The sequence below is a fragment of the Apteryx mantelli genome, chromosome 2 (assembly GCF_036417845.1).
Source record: "Apteryx mantelli isolate bAptMan1 chromosome 2, bAptMan1.hap1, whole genome shotgun sequence".
In the NCBI taxonomy this organism is placed as follows: Eukaryota; Metazoa; Chordata; class Aves; order Apterygiformes; family Apterygidae; genus Apteryx; species Apteryx mantelli.
The window spans coordinates 41,619,923-41,645,790 of NC_089979.1; the positions used below are offsets into that span (position 1 = coordinate 41,619,923).

The 25,868-nt window shown below is 42.1% G+C and overlaps 1 protein-coding gene across 1 annotated transcript in view; it reads right to left on the minus strand.

The window, feature by feature from the left end:
* NCOA2 (nuclear receptor coactivator 2) overlaps window positions 1–10,649 on the minus strand; it is a 198,316-nt gene extending 187,667 nt beyond the window's left edge. Inside the window, exons 1-2 of the mRNA XM_067290544.1 lie at window positions 10,537–10,649; window positions 487–564 (exon numbers count right to left, since the gene is read on the minus strand). The gene's annotated coding sequence lies outside the window, so the exon portion shown is untranslated. The remainder of the gene's footprint in view (window positions 1–486; window positions 565–10,536) is intronic.
* Between the last annotated feature and the right edge of the window lie 15,219 nt (window positions 10,650–25,868).

A 25,868-nucleotide genomic window follows, 5' to 3' on the forward strand; every position in this document is an offset into this window, starting at 1 on the left:
ATTCTTGCGCAACAAGCAGTTTAAGTCATCAATGTCATTATATCTATTTCAGCCCTCAATTTCAGTAATTTAACCATGCACAGTTGGGTGGAAAAGCTTACACTCTTTCATACACAACCTTTGCTATAAGACAGACCATAATTAGCACATTTAAAAAACGCCAATTCCGTAGCATAAGGTATCAAACAGACTTAATGCGAAAGACCACCACATGCTGAGCACCTTCAGCTCTTCTCAGCACAGAGGCCCACTCCTGGTCCTGGCACAAAGTGAGGTCTCTGCTTCCATGACCAGCCTGGCCACCGCTTTGGAAGTCTCTAAAATGTTCTGTCCACTGACTCTGGAATATCATCCATTACTTAGCACCAAGGTTTGTTGTGCTCTTTCCATGCAATCAGTTTAAAGCTTGTCCCATCAAATTTCCCAGTGAAGGAGATAAAACTGTGACACGGTACAATTATATGTAATAGCATACAAATAACTCACCAAGCCTCAGTGAAGCGGGCAGAGTCCTACAGGTTGTGTGCGTGCTGGGCTTCAGTGCTCAGATACATCTCAAGTGTGCTGTGAACAAATTTGAGAGAAAGAGAAAGATTAGCCTTTTTTGGAGAGGGGCATACATAAAAAACAAAGATAGGACACTTGACACATCTCAGTTTTAAGCATAACATAGCGAAGGAAGCATTATAAACTTTGCAGAGCACTATCTCCTTTTCCAGAGATAACTGTAACCTATTTGCAGTTGCACAATCACTCCAGGCACCCAACTTCCTCTTCACCTGCTGCCTACTGCACATTCACAGTGACAGCAGCCCAGAGGTTTCCATTAATTTATATGGCCTGGACTCTGTTTTCACAGAAGAGTCTGCAGCAGCTCTCTGCAAAGGTTGCTGGTTCCTTTTTTGGTTGACTGCTTGGTTGGTTGACTTTATAACACGTTAGTTTCAAATCTCTAAAAAAAGAGAAACTGATATTTTTATAAAATGCCTTTTAACCATTATTAAAAGTTGTATGCATAGAAGTATGTTTCTTCTCTAAAGCTCCACTTTCAATACTTTTGACACGAATGATGGGCAGTGGGCAAATAAATGAAGAGCTCTTCATTAGTACAGAACTTAAGATTTGAGAAGAGGACATTTATATCCATACCAAATACATTTCTTCAGGGGAGAGGAACTGGAGGGGTAACATTAGCATAACACTAGCCACATAACTATTACACACAGATTTTTGTTCGCAGTCCAAACAGGATTTTATATCACATGCAACTAACTGAGCACACAACCAAAGAAGAGTTTTCTAACTTCTCATTCCAACAGACAAAAAAAGCCAGAACATAAGGAAAATGGAAGATATGCTACAAGAATGACCAATGGAAAAAAAAAAACAAAAAAAAACAATGAGTAAAGATTAATTATGCCTCAAGAAAAAGTGGAATTTGGAAACCACTACATTTTTTCTGGCAGTTCTACCATCTTACATAAAACTTCTACAAACTGCTTAAATTCTTCAGGCCACAGACAGGCTATGACTGCAGTAACCGGCCACTACTGATGAAGCACGGGCAAGCCAGACAACATCCCTAGGAAAGATATGCACAGAATACGTTAGTCCTTCAGCAATGCTTAAGAAGTTCACAGGCTCTACAGATCACGAGCACGGGGCTTCAAGTGCATCCTCATTCACGTAAACCACGATCTTCTTGTAGATTCAAGTTTAAGATACTAGATCCTCTGGCAAATTAGGGAGACTTTGCAAGTCGAAAGGACATTAACCTGCCAGCGCTTGAAAACCTGCGTCAGGCACCTGCCGCTCAGGGTGGTGCGCCGAAGACGAGCCGCTGCCTGCCATGGCAGGTCCAAGACACGAGCCCCGAGTCGAGCTCGAGGTGGCTGCGAACGCTGCGCGCACAGGCGGCTACAAGGCGCAGACCCGCGGCAGCGGCCTCTTTTCCACAGACTCACCAAAACTACAAGAGTGCCTGTGTGGGCAAAAGGGTCCCCCTCTTTCCACTTCCCGCTCCTGGCTTTGAAAAGCCACGCATCCTGTCCCTCCACCCTGTCTGCCAGCTGCGACACCACCACGAACGAGAACAGGCACTGTTCTAACCCCGTCTCGTTTCTTGACAACTCCAGCAGTTGCTCTCTAGCATTTTGTCACCGCTAATTTAATTTGGGGTCCTCATCTCTGATCTGCACAGCCTGCCACTACTGCCGCTGGTGGGGTGCGTGCACGAGTAACTCGACTCCCCACGGCTACCCTACGGCCCACGCGAAGTGACACGTTTTGCTGATTTTCATTTGTTCTGTTTGCCAAACAAACAGAAAATAGAAATAATAGTTAGGCTGTCTGAAAAGCAAGACAACACATGATAATTTCACAATAGAAACATTATTTTTCTTCTTAAATAAAATACCATAACAGATGTATCATCTGGTATATTTATATAATCTGGTATAGTCCAGATTTATTCTTTTAATTAATTTAACTGGACTACCAGTGAAGAAAACTGATGAGCACTGGACACCAAAATTATCCATTAGTCTCCACAGTACACCAAGCCCTTGCTGTTGTTTCTCAAGCCCCTTCTGAAGTGTAAAGGAAAAAACACTGTAGCAAAGACGATGCTGGCGCATTTTCCCACACAATCTCTGCGCTTCTCTACTAAAGTACGGACATTGCTGCCAGTGTCAGAAAGTTCTTGGGGTGCCCCTGAAAACTCAGTGGAAACCACTCTTGTATATAGCGAGCCATCACAGTAATGTAATGTTTTCATGGTGGTGCTCAAAAGCTTGTACGTAGGCCTTATGCAAACATTTGAAGAAAAGAGTCTCTGCCTTGAAAAGCACACAAACTATCAACATTAGATTTGATCTACAAATGGATATATCATACTTATCATTCTCCAACACCACCATTCACTCTTGTATCCCCCAAAGGGTAAAAAAAAGCAAGCTTTTTAAAGGTAAATATGACAAAATACAACCGAACTCAGAAGGTCCATAATAATGCCTAATTCTCTGACTTTAAACCATTTTACATCTTTATTTCCCTTTCAATCTATACTGCATTGTAAAGGAAAGCAATTGCTAGAGACACCTGTATTCCAGTTACCTATGGCAATGACGAAGGTGCTTTACTTCCTCGCCCTGCAAAGACGATGTGAACAAAACAACCAATATCAACTCTTACAAACTATTGCTTAGCTAAAAAGGGAGTGACAGACTACCACTTTCAGATGTACTTAGAAGAGACTGTCATCTAGAGTGTACAAGTTTAATTAATATATTTTTTGATCACATATATATAGTCTTCAGATTCCCTTAACATCTGACTTACACTAAGAACAAATGGTTCCAAAAATGATCTCACTATTATGCAGTTATACTAATATCAAGCAGAACTGTAGCAAGAAAATATTCTGAAGCCTCATTAGAAATTCAGTATCTTTGCATTGAGGTAATCCATATTTTTTTTTAAAAAAGCAAAACAAGCAAAAGCATGTTCACATTGCAAATGCCAACACAAACTGGCAAGCAGCCAAAAAAAACAAAAACAAAACAAGTTTTAAACTATATTATTAGAGCTACACAACATTCTATAGCCAGTAAATAATCAACAGGTTGACTTATCTTAAAATAAAGGCACCAAATATTCTGGCCCAGTTGAAACAAAATAGCTTAGTTCTGATTCTAAATTTTGATTTTGTAAATAATACAAAGATTCAAACCTGAGGAAGAGCTTTTCAGTTGTATTCTCAAGGAGGAATCGGCTAAAATAAATAATGTATTTATCTGTATAAGCTCATAATCTTCCTCCTCAAAGGATCAATTTTAGAAAATGGATAGGAAAGGAGGAGGACATTGCTTGTATCTCTGGAGACCAACATACAAATTTGTCTAACAGCAGAAAGTGAAATTAGTTGACAATAAGCACATTTATTTATGGGAATAATGTAAGTGGCTGGTCAGCAAATCCTGACATTACTTTTCTTCACAATTCTTCCGCCATGTTTCGAGTTCACCCAGCAGCTCTTCAGTTCCTATCCTTTTGCTGTTTCAAAAGTAATCTCCATCATAAACTGGGTGATATTTGAACTCTCTCACTTGCACAAGTACTAAAAACATATGACCTTGAATTTTTTTTTATCTGATTCTGCCATGCAGGCATAAGATGAATTTATAAGTTCATCAGTATATACAATCAAATTTATTCATAGGCAGAATTTCCTCCTTCCTCACAAACTTTTCTTTTTTAATGCTATTAAGTACCTCCTACATAATCAGCAAGCTACAGATAAGCGCCAGACTACATTGTTTTTAATTGAAGTGATTTTCTTCAAAATCTATGTATAAGACTCATGAGAGATCAATACCGACAGCGATGAAAAACGAAGCCCATTCATGCACAGATGAATTACAGCACAGACTGAATAAGATTCCATAATAATTCTGACCCAACAAGTAAAATGTTATTTCACTTTCCATGCCCATTCTTCAGTCCCAGACTTTTCCACTGAGGCAGCCAATAAAGCAGCCAATTGTGATATGCCCACTATAAATCCTACCGAGGAGTAACAATATGTCTTACATAGCTCACTAAAAAAGCATCAAAATAGCAACTCTCAGTCATCACTGCATTAGATATATGTCCTCACTATATCCTGGGATCCCCTCACAGAAGCTCATGTGATCTGTACTACCTAAGATTTATGGATAAATCAACAGATCCAGTTGATATCTTTATTTAATTTGTCACCTGTACTCCCTATCCTTTTGTTAATATAGTAATGGCTTCAATATAACGTGGACTATTTTAGCAAAATATAAATTATCCTTTCCAAACAGGAAGTAACTTGTGAAGTTCAAAAATGCACAGAAAAATGTAATCAGGCTCTACAGAGGGCATTTTACCTGCAAAAACAAAATGCACATTCCAAAAAGGCTTCTGAAAACATAAGTAATTGGAGTACACTCACAGAAATAGTGGGATTTACTATCAGTTATAACTGCTGAAATGAGAGCAAAGCAAGAATAATATCTGCCAGTAAGTGTATTAATGGAAGATTGTTATGGAAGCCATTTAAGGAAATGCAAGACTTTCAACAGTATAATGATGCAGCTGCATAAGAAAAAAGCATGTGCGCTGTTAGCATGTGGTTGTATAGCTTTAGACATTTAAATTAATAATCAAATTTCAAACTTCAAAAAGCCAGCACCCCCCAACCATACATTTTCCATAGGAATTGTGTCCACATTATTTCCATAAAACTCTATTAGTTTTAACCTAAATAGCAAGCAATTGCTATAGAACAAGACTGAAAAATCATAAACAATAACCAAACTTAAGGCAGTAAAGCCACCATATTCAGTATATATTTTTCAAACTATTCATCAACTCAAAATAATTTTATTAAAACAGCAGAAATATTTCAAACGCAAGTACTCATGAGAGGAAACACTGCTTTAGATAATAAGTAAATACAGGACTGAGTAAAAGAAAATTAATTTCTTCCACTCCATTTTTTTCATTGTGTAGATACTATTTCTGAATACGGGCAACATTGACAAAATACATTTTAAAACACTCTGAGCTTTTTTTTCTTTTTTTTTTTAATTCTGTACCCTAAATTGATTAAACTATACAAACTGTCACTTAACATGTCACGTATCTACTTGGTATGTTTTGAAATGGCTATGCTACTGAATCAGCAAAAATAGGGAGTGTTTGCATAATGTAAATACTGCTGACAAACTATTAACCAGAGAAGTGGTAAGCTGCTTTAATAAAATGTAACCACTGATGTAATATTAGAAATTATTCTTATCGTTCATCGAAGTTACCTTTCACCAATATGTATGTCTGCTCAATATGTTATTCCAATACAGAACAGGAGTCCTGGCAACTGTATTTATTCACCAAAATGTTAAAATATTATCAAAATAATTTATAATAAATCTGTGAAATATCCGTTTTCTAAGCTTGATTATCCTGACACGCAACAGTCAAACAATACTTCTGTAAGGTTTCCGTTCCCAAGAGAAGAGAAGCTCAGATCCTATCTGCAAGCACACAATGGAATCACAGCTGACGATGCACATCTTTTTCTGGATGTCTCCATATGCTCAGGAGGGTTTTCTCCCCCCCCCCCCCCCCCCCCGCCTGCCTCTTCCTCTCCGCCTCCCTTGCTCCCAGCATTACACTGAAGGATTTGTCATTATCTGCCACCAGGAGTATGAGAATGTTTTAATAACTAGAAAAAATCAAGTAATGCATTGAACTTCACATCTTATTTAAAAATGAAAATAAGAGATCCTGCCAGAGTAGCCATCTGTAACTAAATTAACTAATAGTGGAAAACGGGTGGCCAAAGGGATGTTGTAATATACTTTCTATAAGGTAAAAAACTAAGAACAGAGTAACATTGACAGAAATGTTATGTCACACACAGGACCATATACACTGTAACACTACATCTAACCTTCGACCTCAGAAACCAAACATAGAAATAAATGAATACCGAACATTTTAACGTAGATGAGAATACTAAAGAAACACGTGGAATTTTTTAAATACTTTATGCCTACTTGAATACAAATTGCATTGTTTAGAGAGGCCAATCACACTAAACACACCAAGAACGAACACTGCAAAGCCAGTTTTAGTTCAGTATTTTCTTTATTCAGTGCACACCCTATCAGCACTCAGCAGACAAAGAGAGTTATGCTTATATTTAAACGTGGTGCTAGTTTTTAGTTCCAGCTTTTTATTTATTTATTTATTTATTTGCTTTTATAAACCAGGTATCCCCTGGCTTAACTCCCGTAAAGCTCTGTAATTTGGGGAATTGCAACGTGAGGCTCTACAGCGAGTGGGCTCGTCGCAGCCCCAGGCCAGTCGCAATTTGGGGAATTGCAATGTGAGGCTCTGCAGCAAGCGGGCTCGTCGCAGCCCCAGGTCCGGCCAGCGACCGACCGGGTGACAGCACCAACAAAGAGAAAGCCCGGGAGCCCCTGGGCATTGCAGCAGCAGCTGCCTCCTCCGGGACTTTGTTCCGCCTGCAGAAAACCCTGCACTCTTTGCAGATGGACTACAGCCTACTTTTTTTTTTTTTTTTTTTAAACTTGAGAGAGAAAAGTTGCAAATGTCAACACTGCTCACATGTCTCTCTCTCAGTAGACCCTTTCGGCCTTCTAATGAGCAAGCTACATCTTCAATGATTGTAAAACATGTTTATTATTCTTAAATAATTAATTTTGACTTCATGGCTGGAGCTTAATGTAACGCACTACATTATATGGGAACAAATCCCTAGGTTTTTTTCCTCACTTTTTCCACAGGGAATAATCTTTGAACACTCTCTCAAATAATATAGGTCCCTGTTTAAGAACTTCAATTGAACAGTTTTATCCTTTATAAAGTGTTCCTTCCTCAAATGTCTGAGTTTCCAATACAGCACTGGCAACACCAGAACACACAACATGGAACATAGGGAAATTCTGTTTCTGGAATACTGATTTTGTAAAAAAGTGTCCTCAGACACGGCAGAGATACTTAGAAGCATGTTATACATGGATCCTTTTGCTTATGAAGACCACAAGCTTCAGAAAATATGAAATTGAGAAATCCCCAATTTTTATGTGAAATAAAAGTACACATTGTCTGAAAAAATGAACTGATTACACCACCTTTTTCAGACATTTATTGCATAATGCTCACCAAACCAAGATACAAACATATTAAAAATTATTTGCTTATTCAAATATTTATAGTTAAAAAAAATCAGCCTTTCTTTTTAAAGTTGTTCTGAATATCTTTATCAAAATATTCAGAAAAATAAATCTAAGCTGATTCCATGACAGAGTATTTCGTTTAAGACCCTAAATCACTGAGATTGGCCACAAACATTAAGCTTATCATAGCACTTCTCCATTAACCAGTGGAGGGGGGGCAATTTACATCTCATTATAATACAATATAATGTAGCTGACTTCTATGTTCCAGTCCCCAAGCAGCTGTACTCCAAACGCTAAAATAAGGGACACAAAGGCGTGAGCATCCATATACGCCTGGGTGCGTACGTAGAGATCAACATGCATGCATGTGATGCACCCTATTTGTGACACCACCACCACTGATGTAAACAAGCAAATGACCTCAAAACTATGCAGGAGGTACAACAACTACATTAACTGTGCTAGAACGACCAATTTCTATTCGCGTTGGCCTTAAGATGCGCGTAGGCAAACGACAGCCCAGCTTTGGAGAACACCAGTTTCGATATGACGTTAAGAGCAGCGTGCAACACGGGCGTTTCTGAGTGTTCCACGCAGGGAGCGGCGGCTTGCTCGGCTCGGCAGACTCCCAGCGGATTCCCCCACCAGCAGAGCCCACCAGGTGGCCCAACTCCGCTATCAGGCTGTAAAGAGCCAGGAAATTAACTGGCTAGAGTTGATTTTATAGTTACAGTACATAAAAACCCAAAGGGATAAAAACAAATGACTGCCTTCAGCCACAATGGCAGCAAACTAAGAACAAAAAAAAAAGCCTTAAGTAAGAAGACTGACAGTCTTAAACTGCTTATTTACAGTGGCAATAGTGCTTCACTGTAACTGTCACAGCCAGACACTATTTGCTTAGCTTGAACTATTCTTAAATATTGTAAAAATATTACTTCAGTTATAAAGCCTATTCACCTGCTTCCCCCTACTCCGAAAGAATAAACAAAAATACAAAAACAATTGATTATTTATTACCAAACAGCAAGCCGTTCTTTTACAAGACGACTGTTTACCAGCTAATTTAGACAGCGCGCTCCTGTAGACACACACTTCAGACAGAGGCATACAGGTTAACGCAGAGCGAGATTGAGATATCATTATTTCCTGGTGATTACTAGCAACATCGTTGCCTTTTTTGTGTGTGTGTAAAGGAAAAAAAAGAAGAAAAAAAAAAAGGACTCTTTTTGGGAGGCTCTGCGACCGGTTTCTCGCGGACAGACTCCGCAGCGTGCATGCATGCCCCTCTGCGGGCGGAGAGGCACGGGAGCCCCACGCCGGGGGGGGGAATATTCGGGCCCGAGCGGAGGCGGAGGAGCGAGGGGCGGAGAGGGACGAGGCTCCAGTTACGCCTCGCCCAGGAGCCTCCGCGGAGCGGCGGCAGCGGGGATCCGCGCGAGGGGCGGCGACACCCCCCCCGGCACACACACCACACAACCACAACACACAGCAGTAGGTGCAGAGGGCTCTAACACCCGCCTTCCCCGCAGCGCGGGCGGGCAGGGAGGAGGCCCGCAGCACCCCTCCCCCGCTCCCCACACGCGTGGGGGCCCCCGCGGCGCGGACCGTCCCCCCCCCCCGCGCGCAACCCCGCGGCGCCCCGCGCACCCGGCAGCGCCGCCGCCCCGACGGCGGCACCCGCCCAGGGACCCCCGCGCCCCACCCGGCAGGGACGGACGCACGGACACGGAGCGCTGCGGCGGCCCCCACCCCTCCCTCCTGTGCTCCGTCCCTCCGCGGGCGCGGGGCGGCTCGCACGCAGCTGCGCCGCCGCGGCCTGGCTGCGCGGCCCCGGGCGGCTGCGCGGCGCGCGCACGCAGGCAGGCGCAGCCCCCGCGCACAAAGTTATAGCGAAGTTGCCCGTCTCCTCCCCCCCCCCTTCCTTTCCCTGCGGGCGCGGAGGGGCAGGGGGCTCCCCTCCCCCGCCCCCTCGGGGCAAGGCCGCCGCCGCCCCCCGCGCACGGGCGCGGGCAGAGGCGCAGGGCGCCGCAGCGGGGAGCGGAGCGGAGGGGCGGGGAGGGGGGCGGCTCGCTCAGCCCGGCGCCGGAGGACGGGGCAGCCGGCACCTCGGCCAGCCGAGCTCGTGTCATCGGGGGAGCGGGAGCACCGCCCCGCTCCGCTCCCCAAATCGCCCCTATTGTCACCGGGGGAGGGACCCTCCCTCGCGTGTCCCGGGCTCTGCGCGCGGGTGTGTGCGGGGGGGGGGGGGGGAATCCTAAACAAGCCCCTGGAAACCCCGCTGCGCACCGAGGGCGGCCGCCGCCGCCCCCCGCCCCGGCGGGCAGGCCCGCTCCCTCCGCTCGCACCCACCCGCCGCGGCACTCGGGGAGCCCCAGACGAACCTCCTGCGGCTCGCGGGGGGCCGCATTTCGCCCCCGTTTCCACCGAAGGGGGGTGGGGATGGGGGGGTAAGTCCCGCGGAAGTAACGCCGCGACCCGCCCCGCCGCGCGCCCGCGGCTGCGGCCCCGGCCCGCCGTCCGGCGGCGGCTGGGCGAGCTGCGCGCTGCCCCGCCGCCCCCCGCGCAGGGGCTGCGGCTCCGCGCCCCGCCGCCGCGGGGGGGCCGCCCGCGCCCGCGCAGCCGCCCCGGCAGCCCCCGCAGCCCCGGCGCCGCACAGCGCGGCTGCGGGGGGCGCGGGCGCAGCCCCCTCCCCCCGCTCCGCGGCCACCCCCGCGGGGGGGCGCGGGGGGGCGCGGGGCGGCGGGAGCCGTTACCGGGGTCGGGCCCGTCCGCCGCCGCGGCCGCCGCCGGCGCTGACCTTCGCTTTGTGAGATGAAGCCGACGCTGGGGCTGCGGCCGCCATGTTCCCGTTTTAATAACTGCCTGCTTGTTTATTTCAATGGAGACCCTCCCACCACTCGCCCTCCTCCTCCTCCTCTCCGTCTACCCGGAGGAGGGCTGAAGGCGCGGGAGGCGGAGGGAGCGCAAGTCACTCCCCCGGCCCCGGCGGCACCGCGCCGGGCTCCGCGAGGCCGCCGCGGCCCTGCGGCGCCCGCCGGGGCGCCCGCGCCCTCGCCGCACCGCGCCGGGACGGGGCGGCCGCTGCCCAGGGGCCGCCCGCAGCGCCCCACGCCCCCCGGGGACCGCGCTCCGAGGGGGGCTGGAGCCGTCGGCCCCGGTGCGGTTGCCAATGGCCCTTATTCCCCCCCCCCCAAAAAAAAAAGCGGGGGGGGGAGCAAGCTTATTTCCTTCCTTTCCGTCAGAAGGAGAAACTAAAAAAAAAAAAAGGAAAATGCACGCTGAAAATAGCGTCGCTGCTGCACAAATACATAGCCTCCACTGTGCTTCACTCGCCGGACCAGGCTGACCGAGAGGCAGGCTTCTGCTGGGTCTGAAGGCTGAACGCGCAAGTTAAAAATTGGAAAGGGATAAAGGATGAGTTTAGTTCAGCATGTAATCCATTACACAGAAATCCTGTCTTAAAAGAAAAGCTTTGCATTTTTGCATGTTAAGTATGGCAAGATATACTCTACATGGTGTCACAATTGTTATTTTCTACATTTTCTTACATGAATGTATAGCCCTAAGTTTTTCTGCAGTTACCCAGTGATTATATATTATTACTGGTGTGTGGGGGGGGGGGGGGGAAGCTCTGCTTACAGTTAGGCTTGTCCAACATTTTCCATCATAATCCTCTTTTTTTCAGATGGTTACACTTTGCCAAACTAACTGTGCTGCATAAGATTTCCCATATTTGTGTCTGACTCGCAGATTTTTTTTTTACTTTTTTTTTAATTGGGCAAAAATAGTTCAGTTGTTTCTCAGAACACATTTAAGGAAAACTGCCATCCCCTCCTCCTCATGTCAAAAAAACTGCTTACAACCAGTTCGCTGAAAACTTATTAATATTTTCCTGTTCTGGAGAAAGAACTGAAGTATGGTAGGGACAGCCCAACAAAAATCTATTTGAATTTAGTCAAATTAGGAACCTGGGGGAGGGAGGGAGCCTATTTTGCATATGTTCACTTAGAGCTTTGCTGCTAAATTAACCAGAGAGCCTACCTACAGTGAGTAAGTGCCACTACTTTTGGGGGAGTACTTCTGGCAGCATCCCCAGTGAGCAACCGAGCATGCTCCAGCGCTGGGCTGCAGCAGCTGGGGAGGAAAACTTGTACAAACGTCTCTCCCCACCACTCGTACATGGACTGAGAAACTACTCTGCTTTCAGCAAGCTTTCTCACCATGCTTGTGCACAGGCAGGGAGCAGGGAGTGATTCTGTCTGAAGTGCAGAAAAATCAGAATATTTCAAACAAATACCTTGCAATAGCATGGCAAACAAGAGTGGAAGGAGCTTGTGCATGGAAGGAAGCCAGGGCAAAGAGTTTTGGAGAGAGCGAGCTTTTCCTCTGCTCTCATGTGTTATACCTGCGCACATTTGTGCAGCAAATGAGCTAACAGGTATACAGGCAATAATTTCATTCACCTCACAGTCCTGATTCATTCATTTTCATATGCTAAATGAAGCAGTGGTCATTTGGAAAAAAAAAAACAGCACATCTTTAATTATATGACCATAAGCACTCCAATTTAAAATTGCACAGGTAATTTTAAATTCAGCATTTCTTATTTATAAACGCTTGATTTTTGCAACCTCACACTTCCTTTAATGTAACCAAAAGTCTTAATTAAAATAGTATTTAAATCCCCAGAAAGATCAAGGAAGGCCTTTAACCCACTGCAATACAAACATAAAAGCCCATGCACCACAAAAGTTATGGTTTCAGCATTGACACAAAACCTAAGTCTGATGCAGCTGAGTGTCCTTGTCAAACAGGGGAGAAAGGGGGATTTAACTATACACACATGTGCTCAGATCCACCAAAGTTTTTTATAAGCTTCTAGCTTATAAGCAAATACATGTTGTCATCTAGGGGCAAAAAAAACCCAAACCCTGGTTACAAATATCACCTTGTGCAAAGAACTATGGTTATGTTATTCCTATCTGCTATTATTTAAAGAGAAATCATTGTCTCCCAGAGGCAAATAGATTTGATAAACACAGTTCAATGCCTTTTTTTTTTACATTGTGTTTCTGATCTTATTCAGCATTACAATTCTTCTCTGAGCCTTCTCCAGTGTATCATCACCAATACTGAATTATGTAGACTAGAACTGGGCATAGTTTTTTCAAAACAAGTTTTATTGCTTCTAAACACAAGGATAATGTTCACTTTCTACCTCTATTGAACATCCTCCCATTCATACATCTAATCTTGCTGGCTGTTTTGTTCACAGCATCACTTTATACCTTCCGTTGATTATTCACAGTGATCAGCAAACATTTCCTGGTGAAAAAAAGTTTCTAATTCTTTTGAAATTTCAGTGAAATTTGCTTAAATTTCCTCATCATAATTTCTTTTCTAAATCAACAGGAAAAATTGATTCTAATAGTGTTTCCCTGATCAGTATAAACATATATTGTCAATGATTTTTTTTTGTTTTAATTTTTCTACATAGCATACTTCTGGCAATGTGGTACACAGGGTACTGTGAGTAAAACTAACATATGTAGGAGTGCTTTTAACTGATTTTCAAGTAAGTTAGAAAGTTGTTCTTCCATAAAGGGAAAGGTTTGGAACAAACTGTTGAATGCTTATGAACTTTCTGAGCCACTTATGTATGGCTGCTGTCTCATAAAGCTCTATCTGCTGCTTTAATAGATAACAAAGAAGGGTTTATGTGCACCTGCTGACACCAGGGGTATATGTAAAGCAGCTGTTGGTGCACAAACTCTTTTTCACAAGCAGCTGTATTTTCCCTGTATATTCACTCTGCCCACCTTTATGGAGAATTGAGTCCCCACTTACTCATTAACTTTCCCAAATTAATTTAGATGTGATCTTTGTGAAACCAATAGATTTTTTCTAGATACAGTACACCTAACTCAAACCCACAAAGGAACGGAAATGAAATTTTAAACTATTATTTAAATCTATTATATCATCTTCACTCTCTTCATGGTGGAGAGGACCTGCTGAGATTGTGTGGTCCACCTCACAGCTCCAGGTAGGGCCAACTTTGAAGTTATATCAGATAGCTCAGCATCATATCCAGCTGAGTTTTTAATATCTCCAAGGGTGGAGACTCCACAACTTCTCTGGGCAACCTGTTCCAGTGTTTGACCGTGCTTGTGATTTTTTATTTTTTTCCTAATATCTGGTAGGAACTTCCCATGTTCCAGCTTGAGTCTGTTGTTTCTCACCCTTCCACTGTGGCTCTCCAAGAAGGCTCCATCTTCTCTATACCGGTCCATTAGGTAGTTGAAGAGAGAAATAAGATCCCTGTTAGCTTTCTCTTCTCAAGACCAAACAACCCATCTCTCTCAGCCTCTTCTTGCACATCATGTGCCCCAAGCCCCTCACCATCTTGGTGGCCCTCCTCTGGACTCCCTTTTTCATGTCAAAGTCTTTTTTGTACTGGGCAGCTCAAAGCTGGGCACAGTAGTCCACGTGCAATCTCACAAGTACTTCATGGATGGGGATAATCGCTTTTCTCATCCTGCTGGCTCTCCTCTTGCTCATACGGCCCAGGACATGGTTGGCCTCCTTGGTTGCAAGGGTGCACTGCTGACTTACATCCCACTTGTTGCACACCAGGACCCCCAGATCCTTCTTTGCAGAGCTGCTTTCTATCCAGTTGGCCCCCAGCTCCTCGTATGGGATGGCTAGTCCATCCCAGATGCAGGATACTGCACTGGACTTTGTTGAACCTCCTGAGGTTCCCACCAGCCCTTTTCTCCAGCCTGTCGAGGTGACCCTGAGCAGCAGTCCTAAACTCCTGTGTATTGACCACGGCCCTCATTTGTCATCATCGGCAAACTTGATGAGAGTGCAATTCATCTCGGCACTGAGGTCCCTGACAAAGATGTTGAAGAGCATCAGTCCCAGGTTGCACCCCTGAAGTATACCGCTAGTAACCAGCTGGACTTGGTACTGCTGATATAACCCTTGAACCCAATGGTGCAGCCAGTTTTCCACCTACATTATCTTACCCTTATCTAGTTCATAGTTCTCTGGTTTGGTAAAAAGAGGTCTTCGGGAGACTTTGTCAAAAGCTTTGCTAGAGCCAAGGCAAATGACATCCACCGCTCTTCCCTTTTCCACAGGCTCAGTTATCTCATTACAAAAAGCAATCAGGTTGGTCAAGCAGAATTTGCTGCTGGTAAACCCTTGCTGCCTGTTCCCAGTCACCGTCTTGTCTTTCAAATGCCTGGACATGGTGTCCAGGAGGATTTACTCCCTAATCTTTTGCACAGACTGAGGCTAGGCTGACTGTTGTTCCCTGAATCTCCCTTCTTGAAGATGGATATGGCATCTGCTTTTCCAGTCACCAAGAGCCTCCCCCAGTCACCACAGTCTTTCAAAGATACACAATACACACTTGTCATGATACACACACCTTACCCTTACTACCACTATTGTGCAACCCTGACCTCACACCATGACTCCAGATTATCTCTGATTATCCTCTTTCCATTATCTCTTTACCAAGTTCTCCCCAGCAAAAATAATAAATTGACTTAAATGGAGCTACGTTAATTCGAAGCATTTAAGATCTGGCTCAGCTTCTTTAGTGGGACTTCAGTTTTATTTTGGCTTGATATATACACACACTAGTTTAATTAATAGCTTGCAGCAAAGAGCATATCCTAGGCATATAGTGCTTATGTATTAAAACTAAAAGTAAGATTTTTTCTCCCAGAAAAATCTCAGACATCAAAAAGTATTTTTGGCTCTCAAATAACAAAACCTGAAATTAAAAAAGGTGGTTAATCAAGCATCTTATTGCATGTTGACTTGTTATTGTTAGTTCAGTGATTTGCCCCAAACTAAAAAGATTTTTTTTTTTTTAAAAAGACAACTTTGAAAATCTTCAAAAGTTTTTAAAACATGAAATTTGTCAAAATCAATTTCTTCTTATGAAAAGTTTTGAATTTGTTAAACCAACACTCTCTACAGAAAAATGACCCTGCTTGAGCAGGGGGGTTGGACTAGATGATCTCCAGAGGTCCCTTCCAACCTCAACCATTCTGTGATTCTGTGATTCTGTGAATTTCCAGGTTAGCTCTACTATCTATACATATGAAAGTTATAAATGTATAAAGTAAGACTTTATTGTAATAAATATTTATGTAAGTAAGTTTATACTAGAATAATGTGATCATTATTTTACTCATGCTACTTTTGCAGCATGAGTTGGTTCAAACTGAGGCAAAATAATGTTCCATTGAGGGATATATACCCGTGTAACTAAAAAATGCTTATACTAGTGTAGGATAAGTATATATTGTTCTTGTATGGTAATATCATACCAAAAATCTCATATTTTTACATTGCAGGGCCTGCATATCCATTTGTCAGGCCCTTCTGTTCCCCACCACTTTCCTTCAGCTACACATAGCAATCACATGGCAACAAGATGTGCTACATCAGACAGACAACATTTACTACTAAAATTCTTCTCGTGCGTTGGTGATGGGACTACTGAACAACTAGGACAAAATTATTTTATATTTCTGTTTTACCTTTCCATAAAAAAATGTTTGATTTTCTCTGCCAACTTTTTGTGGAAGAAAAACGTGCCTGCTTTTCTGCTTTATTTCATATTTCGACTTTTCCTATCACTCTCCTCTTTACCAGTCTTTTTTGCCCTTATTTTCCCTTTTATCTTTTTTCCTCCTGTCTATTCTTTTCTTCTCAGTCTCTCTCACATATTCTCATCCCGCAGTACATACTCAACAATAGTTCTGCTATAACATGTTTTGTATATTCCCGCAGTCCATTCAAAAAGATATTGCTACTCCTTCTTCCAAGGACAAAAAAACAGCCTTGCTCACCCCATACTCATTCTTTATCAAAAAAGTACACAATTACCCAGTATACACACTGAGGGGTATAACTGAGCTACACATAAGAAATAGACCTAAAAGGGTTTTGTTATAGTTTTGCTTCTTAGAAAGATCGAGGTTCTCTTCCCCTTGCAATTACCTTGTTGAATACATTAACTTACCTTTTGTTTGGTATTGTGTAACACTGTCATCCTCCCTTAATTTGCTGCACTTGAATATATAAAGTTTCATATCTTCACAATAATTTGATAATAAAAAGCATTGCTGAGGAAAGGCAGAATTAAAACTACTTAAAAAAAATATCCAGTCATTAGCAAGTGGAGACATACACTTTAAACAAGCCCCCTTAGTTCTGCTCTCTTTGGGATGTCCTCAGAAAAATTATTTTAAGACAACTTTATTAATTCATATTCAATAATTACTTCTCATCCCTGACTGAATACATTGGAATGTTTTGCTCCTAAATCATGACTGTGCAAGCTTCAGACTAAGTGGTCCTACATCTTTTATTTATGTTGAATGTACTTTCTAAATTCACTATTTAACTGACTGTGCATTGAGGATGATCAACCTATGTTCTCCACTGGCCACTTACGATGTAAATCTAGGGATATGCACACATGTAAATTTTATAGCTCATGTAATTAGAGCACAGAAGATGAAAAGAACAAAAAAGAGAGTGGTGGTGATGTATCTTTATAACTGGCAAAAACTCAACATGTTTGCACAAGCAGTACATTTCATACGACAGATTTAAGATCTGCCTCTACAGATTGCAGCCTCCTAATGCCATTATGAAAGAGATGAAATCAAGATGGAGGGATGACAGTGATTTAGTCACAGAACCAGTTAAATGGCTTACCAAACTTGAACTTTTTGATTTACAGATAACACAGAAGCTTGATCTTATAAACCTTTAATTGAAGTAAAGTTCACAAAGTATAAAGAAGGAAATATACGGAGCCTTGCATCACTTCAGGATAGAGTTGAGAGTTGTTAGTTTAAGATCTATAAATTTAGACATTCAGCTGCTTGTTGGCTTTTTTTAATCTTAAGTCATTTTGCTGAGTTTATTTTTATTACTAAAATAAGTATGTTTTCGTTACTGCTTCTCACCTTCATGTTTTTAGTTTGAGTTCCAACCCTAAACTCCAGAATAATCAATTTTTTGCATGGGATTATTTTAATTAATTTAAAAAATATTTGAAGATGTTATTGTCCCTGAGCTGTGGGACAGAGTTCTTCCATTCCCAGGCACTGCCTCTGTTTCACCCTGATGAGCCTTATGGAGTTGTCTAGCCCTCTGAAAGCTGATTAGCATCAGCATCTGACTCATCAGATGAAGGCATCAGGGCTGGGCACAGTCATTCTTTACAGAGTGAACCAGGGAGCGCAGAACAACAAGAAAAGTTGAGGATTTCTCTGGCCAGTTGTGGACATCTATCCCTTCCGTCTCTGAGCGGCGCTGGCTTTGCGGGCTGAGAGCTCTGGCGGTCACCTTGAACTGGCCTCCTCCTCTTTTTGAGTTTGGGACTAGGCACTGTCACCACATGATGCCTTCATATGTAGGATCAAAATGACACATCACGCACAATATAGCAAGCAGTTCTATGATTTTCTTTCTCCTTTCTTGTATCAGGAAGAAAAGCTAACAGTGTTGGCATTTAAATAATCACTGGGCTTCAGAATTAACACCTCACTGAAATGAACCTCTCAGAGCTGTTGTTCCAGGTTCCCTGTGTATTCAAATAGACAGCTCTATATCAGTAAAAGATAGTTCACATTTCGGAGGCTGTTAAAACTACCATAGTATATGCTCACATCTCTATTTTTGTAGACAGAGATATTGCTTTTACTACATGTGGCTCCATTAAATATGGTTCAGCAGAAGATAGTAAGGTTAGCAAGGCGAAGAACTGAAAGAAGAGGCTACAATTCTATTGTATTTTATAGTCTCTCTTAAGCCATCCTGCTCCAGCCATTCCACTCTTATGTCTTCAAGTATGTTTGAAATAATTATCATGTTTGCAAAAGCAAATATTCAACATTAAAGGTGTTTGTTTCATAAAAATAAAAATTAAAAAGGAAAAAGGAACTAAGAGAAAAATGGATAAATTAACTTACTGCTTGCCTTTACAGTAAGATAATACACTCTCGAATAGGTGCTTGAAAGATGACACAAGTGTGGTGAATTGTTTGAAAAAGGACAATTTGTAACAATGCGTGCACTTACACATAACTTACCCAACTCAGCCCTACTGTTCTCTGGTGACTCCAGTCTGACAGCTGAGGGAAGAAGCTCTATCAATAATCCTGCTTGCATTGCTTAAATCAGCAAGTGTTCTGCAAAAGCCACTGTAGCATTAACGTTTGGGCAGAAAGCAGCGGCATAAAAGCTCTCTTTCCCCTGTTCCCCCCCCTCCTTCTACGCTGTGCCTTTCAGAAGGCGAGTGGCAGGCTGTTTTCCCCTCCCCGCTTTGATTCTTATCACCGAGAGGGATCCAATGCTAAATGCTGTGTTACAGAATTCAGGTCCGTTTGACAAGGTGGTTACATGCGCTGGGTTTGCTGGGGTCAAGGCTGGCTTTCAAAACCGACCGTCCGTCTTTGTACGTTACTCTCCCCAAAGTCTCAGCCTTGTTCTTGTCGGAGGAAGGAAGTCCTACTAAGGACACGGAGACCAAGCTGAGAAAAAGGTGTCCGTTTTTTGCATCAGAGAGCGCCAAAGTAGGAGGAGGGATTTCATATACGCGTAGAAAGGTCTCACATTCCCTCCTAATTTAAATATAGCTATGTTGGTTAAATATATACCCTCAGTCTAGAAAAAAGAAACAATAAAATCATGGGGCTGCAGGGAGGTCAAGAGGTCACCTGTGTCCATCCCCCTCCTTGAAGGAGGATGATCAACACCTATCTCATGCTTAATACCTTGGTCTAACCTGTTCCTAATGACCTGCGATGAAGCCACCACAGCCTCCCAGGCTCCTGCATTGCTTTGCTGCCCTCACCATTAGTTTTTCTAATGCTGGAACATGGTTTCTTTTGCTGCAGTTTAAGCGGTTATCTTCTTGTCAAATCTCCCATAGCTATGCAGATCAGCTTTTCTTTCCTTTCTGCTTCCCAGTTCTCACTTGTATGCAGAGCTGCTGTAATGTTCCTCCTCTGTCCTTTTCTAGCCTGAACAGACCCGTCCATCCCACCTCTCCTTTTGGCACGAGTGCTGTAGATGTCTGTCCACTCGAGCTGCTGTCCTGTGGGCGTTCTCCGGTTGCTGCACAGGAGGGCAGGTATTTCTTCATATTGAACATACTGCTTCGGCTGAGGCCATACCAGTGCTGGAAGCATCACTTCATTTGTCCTGCAGGCTGCCTGCCTATTTGTACTTCCCAATATGCCTTTTATCCCCCCCACCCCCCTCCGCCCCACCCTTGATCAGAGATCAGATTTATCACCCTAACTTTAAGACTCCCAAATTCAAAAATGCAGTTCAGAGCATTATCACAGGCATTACATTGACACAGAGGCAGGCATACGACACTCCATTTGAAGACCTCACCCAGTCCTGATTTCAAAGAATATTAAAGAAAGTCTCACAGAGGTGCTTAGAGCACTAGCGTTTGTACGTCTCTGCAAAACCAAAACTCTAGAAATGAAAGCATAATAAATAAACAATACTGCTACTGTCTGTGTGTAGGTCTGCCAAATTTTTCAAAGACAAAGGCACATGCGTTATTTTCTAAACTGGTAGTATTCCTACAAATCAGGATCAGGGATATCAGAAAACCACTTCTAACTACACTTTTAACTTTTAACCACTTTTTAACTACTCTTTACTTTTAACTACAGAAAAATCTTACTATCTTCTCATGATAGTCTTATGCCAAAAAACATGATTTGCAAAAAAAAAAAAAACCTCCAAAGATGAAGCAAGATACTACTTATGTCTATGAAACTGAGATGGTCATACTTGCTCAGCTATTATATTCATAAATACATATATATTCTTTGGGACAGATCACATAACTATAGGTTCAAGCTGGGAACTACACTTCTGCTGTTGTAGTGTTTAGGAGATTCAGTTGCTTGACAGGATCCCATTTTGGTGAGGTGTACAAATTCATTGCCAAAAGAATTTCCCTGGCTAAACATTACAAGCTAAATACAAGACAAAGGGTGGGTGGATGGAAAAAAAAAAAAAGTAAGAAAAACAACCTTACACCCCCCACCCCCACCCGGCACCTGGAGACTGGACCTAAAAGAAACAATGCCAACTTGGCCAAGTACACAGCTTGGTATGACAGAGAGCTGCCTGCTCCACCAGCTGCTTCACAATTGTTGAGTCACTCTTGGTGGAAACTAGAGCCGAGTAAACAATGCAACAATTCAAAAAATTCAGGAGACACCCTTAGGTAAGTGATTTGGCAAATATATTTAGCTTTGCTGGGGATACTCAGGGCGACTACTTGCATGCCTAAGTACCTTGCTAATCAGGAGCCTATGCAAGCTATTCTGAGACAGAAATTGAAATGCGTGTGTTTGCGTAAAGCTGTTCAGCCTGGTTCTAGCTAGTTCTTACAAGACAGAATCATGCATAATACAATATGCCTTGCAAACATGCCTTCGGTTGAACTTATTTGCTACCTATAGATTTTTTTTAAAGATCATTTTCCCATACTCACTAATGTAGATCCACTTAACCCATTTTTGCTATTAGAACAAAAACTATCAATGAAAGAAATTAACCAATGTAACACTTCACTATTTATAAAATACTTACAGTTTTGAGGCAAAGCACACTTGAAAACAGAAAAAGCTGTTTCAGAAATTACTTAAATATTAACCCTTATTTGTTTGATATAATCTTCCATTTTCTTTTAATAAAAATGGTGAAGAAGGAACCCTGGACTGTGGCATGTAGAACAAATGCTCTTTGAAGAAAGCCTTGTGTATAACCTGTATATTATTTTAAATATGCCAATATTCATAAATACCAATCCCTTTGGGTTTAGTCATGTACTTACTAGTAAATACAGAGCACACAGTTTGGTTTTCTTTAGTGATGTTGTGTCTTAATTCCATACAACTTTATGATAACATGCATTTTAGTTTATAAGCTACCTATGATAGAACTGAGAAAAATATTACATATACCCAACTAAATGGGTTATATCCGTTTTCTCTCCAGGAGCTGCTCATGACATTATTCTAATATTCCATTTGATTCATTACTTCGTCAGTGCCTATTTCTTAGCATACCCGTCACGGATGAATTGTTTGTGAATACTTGCAAATTTTTGTGGAGTAAGAAAATATGTTGGTTAGAGAAATCCAGTATTCTATTTCTATTTAACCATTGGATGGCCTATGCAACTATTCCGTAATAAATCACAATTTGATTTACATGAGGACAGTAAAATGTAAAGATTCCTTCTATAGCCAGTAATCATTCTTACTATACTCTGCTGTTGAGCTTATTTCCCAATTACTTTCTTACTACTCTGTCAAAAAGCAGAAAAAGCAAATGATAACCAAGGATAAGCATGAGCAGGGAGTAATACCTTTGCCTACACCAAGTAAACTTTAATTCACATGACTCAAAGAAGAAAATCAAGTAAGCTGGCAAAGCCCAAACAATGGAATGAAGAAGTAATGCAAGAATAATTCCTAATTAATGGTGTTTATTTTTAAGAAGCAGAGTATTTAAACATTTGGAATTTCATCTGAACACCACAATTCAGAATATGTTGCCTTTGTAAGCCTATATTAACCAGCTCTAATATAATGTATTATATCCAAAGTAGTGGCTACATATTCATTATAGGTATAAAGTGTCATCTATAAAATCAGCAGCTATCATTATTCACACTCATTGTAATTAAACAGGTTTTCGTCAAAGCAAAGAGACAAAGAAATAGAAGCTGGAACAGGAAAAGATAAAGCTCTGCATATTTCTGGGAAGATAAAACTAATAAACTAGAATACTTTCAAGAGAGAATTTCTCCTCTTTACATACAAAATGCCAGTTTGGTGAATGGATTAAGAAATTCTAGAAATTAAATGCAAATGGAGGTGAAACTGAAAATCAAGTTTTTTCTTAACCACAGAAATGTACATATATGTTAGACATCCCTTAATCTATAACCAAATGATGACTGAACTACTACTTCAGAGCAAGTGAAAAAGTTCATTGCAAAAAAAAAAAAAAGAATTTCCCAAATAGTGAAGTTATGGAAATGTCTCTTTATGTATACCTGCAGCAATAGGATCACAAACTTTGTACGTTCTTTTAAGTGCTGCCATAATGACATACCTCAACAACATATCTCAAATAATCCAAGCACAAAAAAATTAGAAAATACTGCACAGACTGCAATAAGGTTAGAATCTACATTGAAATATTGTATGATTTGAATGAAAAAATCTGTTAAGAGAGACAATATGAAGATGCAGATTTATATTGTGTTTCGTAAATGTAAGTATTATTCTAAATACGAGCGGAAAGCAACCTCGCCCTAAATCATAGTGTCTGCAACTACCACTTACAAAAAAAGAAAGGAGCACTTTGTAGTTCTTGTGTAACTGGTTCACACACAGGTAGGTAGAAATCTGCATCAAAACACTGCGTCAGCTCTTTTTTATATGAATGCCTTGTGTTATCCTTACCTTTCCTCATTCACTGGGATGCAACTGCAGCACTGACCTCAATTATTTAAAGCAAAGTGAGTTGTGGGGTTTGTGCAGCACTAAAGCAGGATCACAGAAATCCTTTACCCAGCTATACTCCACGCTCTTTTCCAGCCAACAGCATTCCTCTTTCTGCACTGCAAACTGTTCCTATTGATACTCTTACTTATTGCCTGTTTTAAGCACAAATAATGTTCTCCAGCAAATGCTCCTGTAAGTAGGGTAATGGAAGTAAACAGCTTGCAGTATGTCAGCTCCAATCTGAAGCCTTAAAATTCTGTAAACATACTCTGTTTTTAACTACTATATATTAAAAAGCATGTTACATCTCTACAATTTCACAGGCAATTGCATAGTGTGTTTTATACATTAGAAACTGAGACCTACCCTCACATCCAAATGCGTGTGTGTTTGAGGCTTCCAGATGCCGTACAAGTTTAGGCATTGCAGGCTAGGCAAATTTTTAGCCGCTGAAGAACGTACTTGTAAAACTTTGGAAGAAAAATACTCTGTAAAACAAACTTTCAAAGCTGACCTAAACTAACAAGCCCAGTACAGTCTTAATGGTGAAAAAAGCCACACAAACATTTGACTTTTAGAATACAGATCAGCTACCTTGGGCATCTCAGATGATATGAGACACCATTTAGCACCAGGGTGAAGGGGCCAGTTTTGGTACAAGGGAGTCACCAATTCGTGCCACTTGGATCTGCAGCAGCAGACCTTTACAGTTTCTAGCAGCGTGCGCTCCTTGCAGATAGCCTGTGGTGCCAGCCATGCGCCTCTAAAATAATCCTTGCCTAAATCATATTTGCTCTTGGTCTTTGCTTCCTCTTTCACCAAATGTGTTAAAAAACAAACAAACAACAACAAAAAAAACCAGCCTCCCTTTTCCACAGAGAAATTGCTTTCTCTCCCATCTTGAGCAAGAGCGGCCTGAGGGGAGGTGGTGGCTTCCCGGACATGGATGTGCTGCAAGGGGCAGCCGGCAGCCAGGGTCTCCTGCGTTGCTGAGCCCTGGCAATGCAGCGGCGTCCCGCACAGCCCTCCAAAACCAGACCCAGGCCTCAAAGGTCCCTCATGGCCTCACCCCCCCCCCCAAAAAAAAAAAAAAGAAAAAGAAAAACGAATGAAATCACTGCACTACTGGCAGCTTGAAGCAACAGTTCAGTGAAAAAAAGATGGAAAAATAAAGAAACCTCTCTGCATGCTTTATGGATGTTGCTCTTCTGTGGAACTTATTTTCTTGCCGCTTGGGCGTCAGGCAGATTTGGGGAAAGACAAAGCACGGGCCTGCCTCACGACAACGAGGGGAGAACAAAAACCTGCTTCCCAAAGACAGTGCATCTTATCAGGAGGCTTCAGGTAAGAGGCAGCGTGCCCAAGGAGAGCAGGCTGGGGCGCCAGCGCTGCCAGGCCTCCCTTTCCGCTCCCTGTGCAAAAGGAGAACAGGCCCAAGACGAGCCGAGGAAGCAGGGGGCTGCGGACAGCTTGCCTGAGGCACAGCGATGGGACTCGCGGCTGCAAAGCCCATTTTGTAATTTCCCCGGATCTCAGTAGACTAGCTTCCATACGCAATTAATTCACTTCCCAGCTAATTAGAAGAGGTTCAGCACCTTTAAAAATTAGGCCCTCATTGTTCTAAAAAAAAAATTAACAACACACTAATTCTGTTTGTACAAGTGAATCTGCCACAGAGTAAAAACTGTTTTCTCTGGACTTTGATTCCTTAATGCATTTGATTGCATGGATTAAGACACAGAAGCTTCACCAAGAATATAGTTAGTTAAGCCTCTTCGGTTTTCGTGTAAATGATACAAAAATTTGTGTTTATATAGCTTTGCTCAGGAACCTAACGTTTACTAAGATAAATGGCAAGGTAATTATATTCAATGTTACTGAAAGAAAATGACAGAGCGCCTTATGTAATTGTTCTATTTCTGCAAATCCACATTTTTTAAGATGCTAGCCTGCAATCTGTATTTTACCCAGTCATATCCCGATTTCCTCCCTAAGACAAGCTGCAAATTGAGTTCATAGTTTATTTTAATATTTCCTGCCATCAAATTATATGGATAAGAAATCCTGTATACTCGTGCCATAATCCCATTTCTGATGAAGAAAAGAATATACAGGCCTGTAGTATAATATTGTCATGCAAATGGATTTGTGTCTCCATATCTTAGCTTGCCCAGACTTTGAAATCTTTTAAAATAAACAACATATTTTTCTTAAGTTAGCTGGAGAAGGAACATAGAAACTTCACATGGAAAACTGAGATATCATCTTTCAAGATGAACAAAATAATGGATAGTAAAAAAAACCCGAGTAGCATGGGTTTGCTTATAGTTCCATTAAGAAACAAAGAACAGTTTTCTAAGCACTTCAGTGAAATATTACAATATAATCTGAGACACAAAACAGACCTTTGTTTTTCACTGTGAGCAAGTTTAGTGACATGCATGTTTAATTTCATTAGAAATTAAACAAGAAACCATATCTCAAAGAATGAACGTCAGAGAGAATTGTACCTACATTAAAACATTCTCGAAAAGAA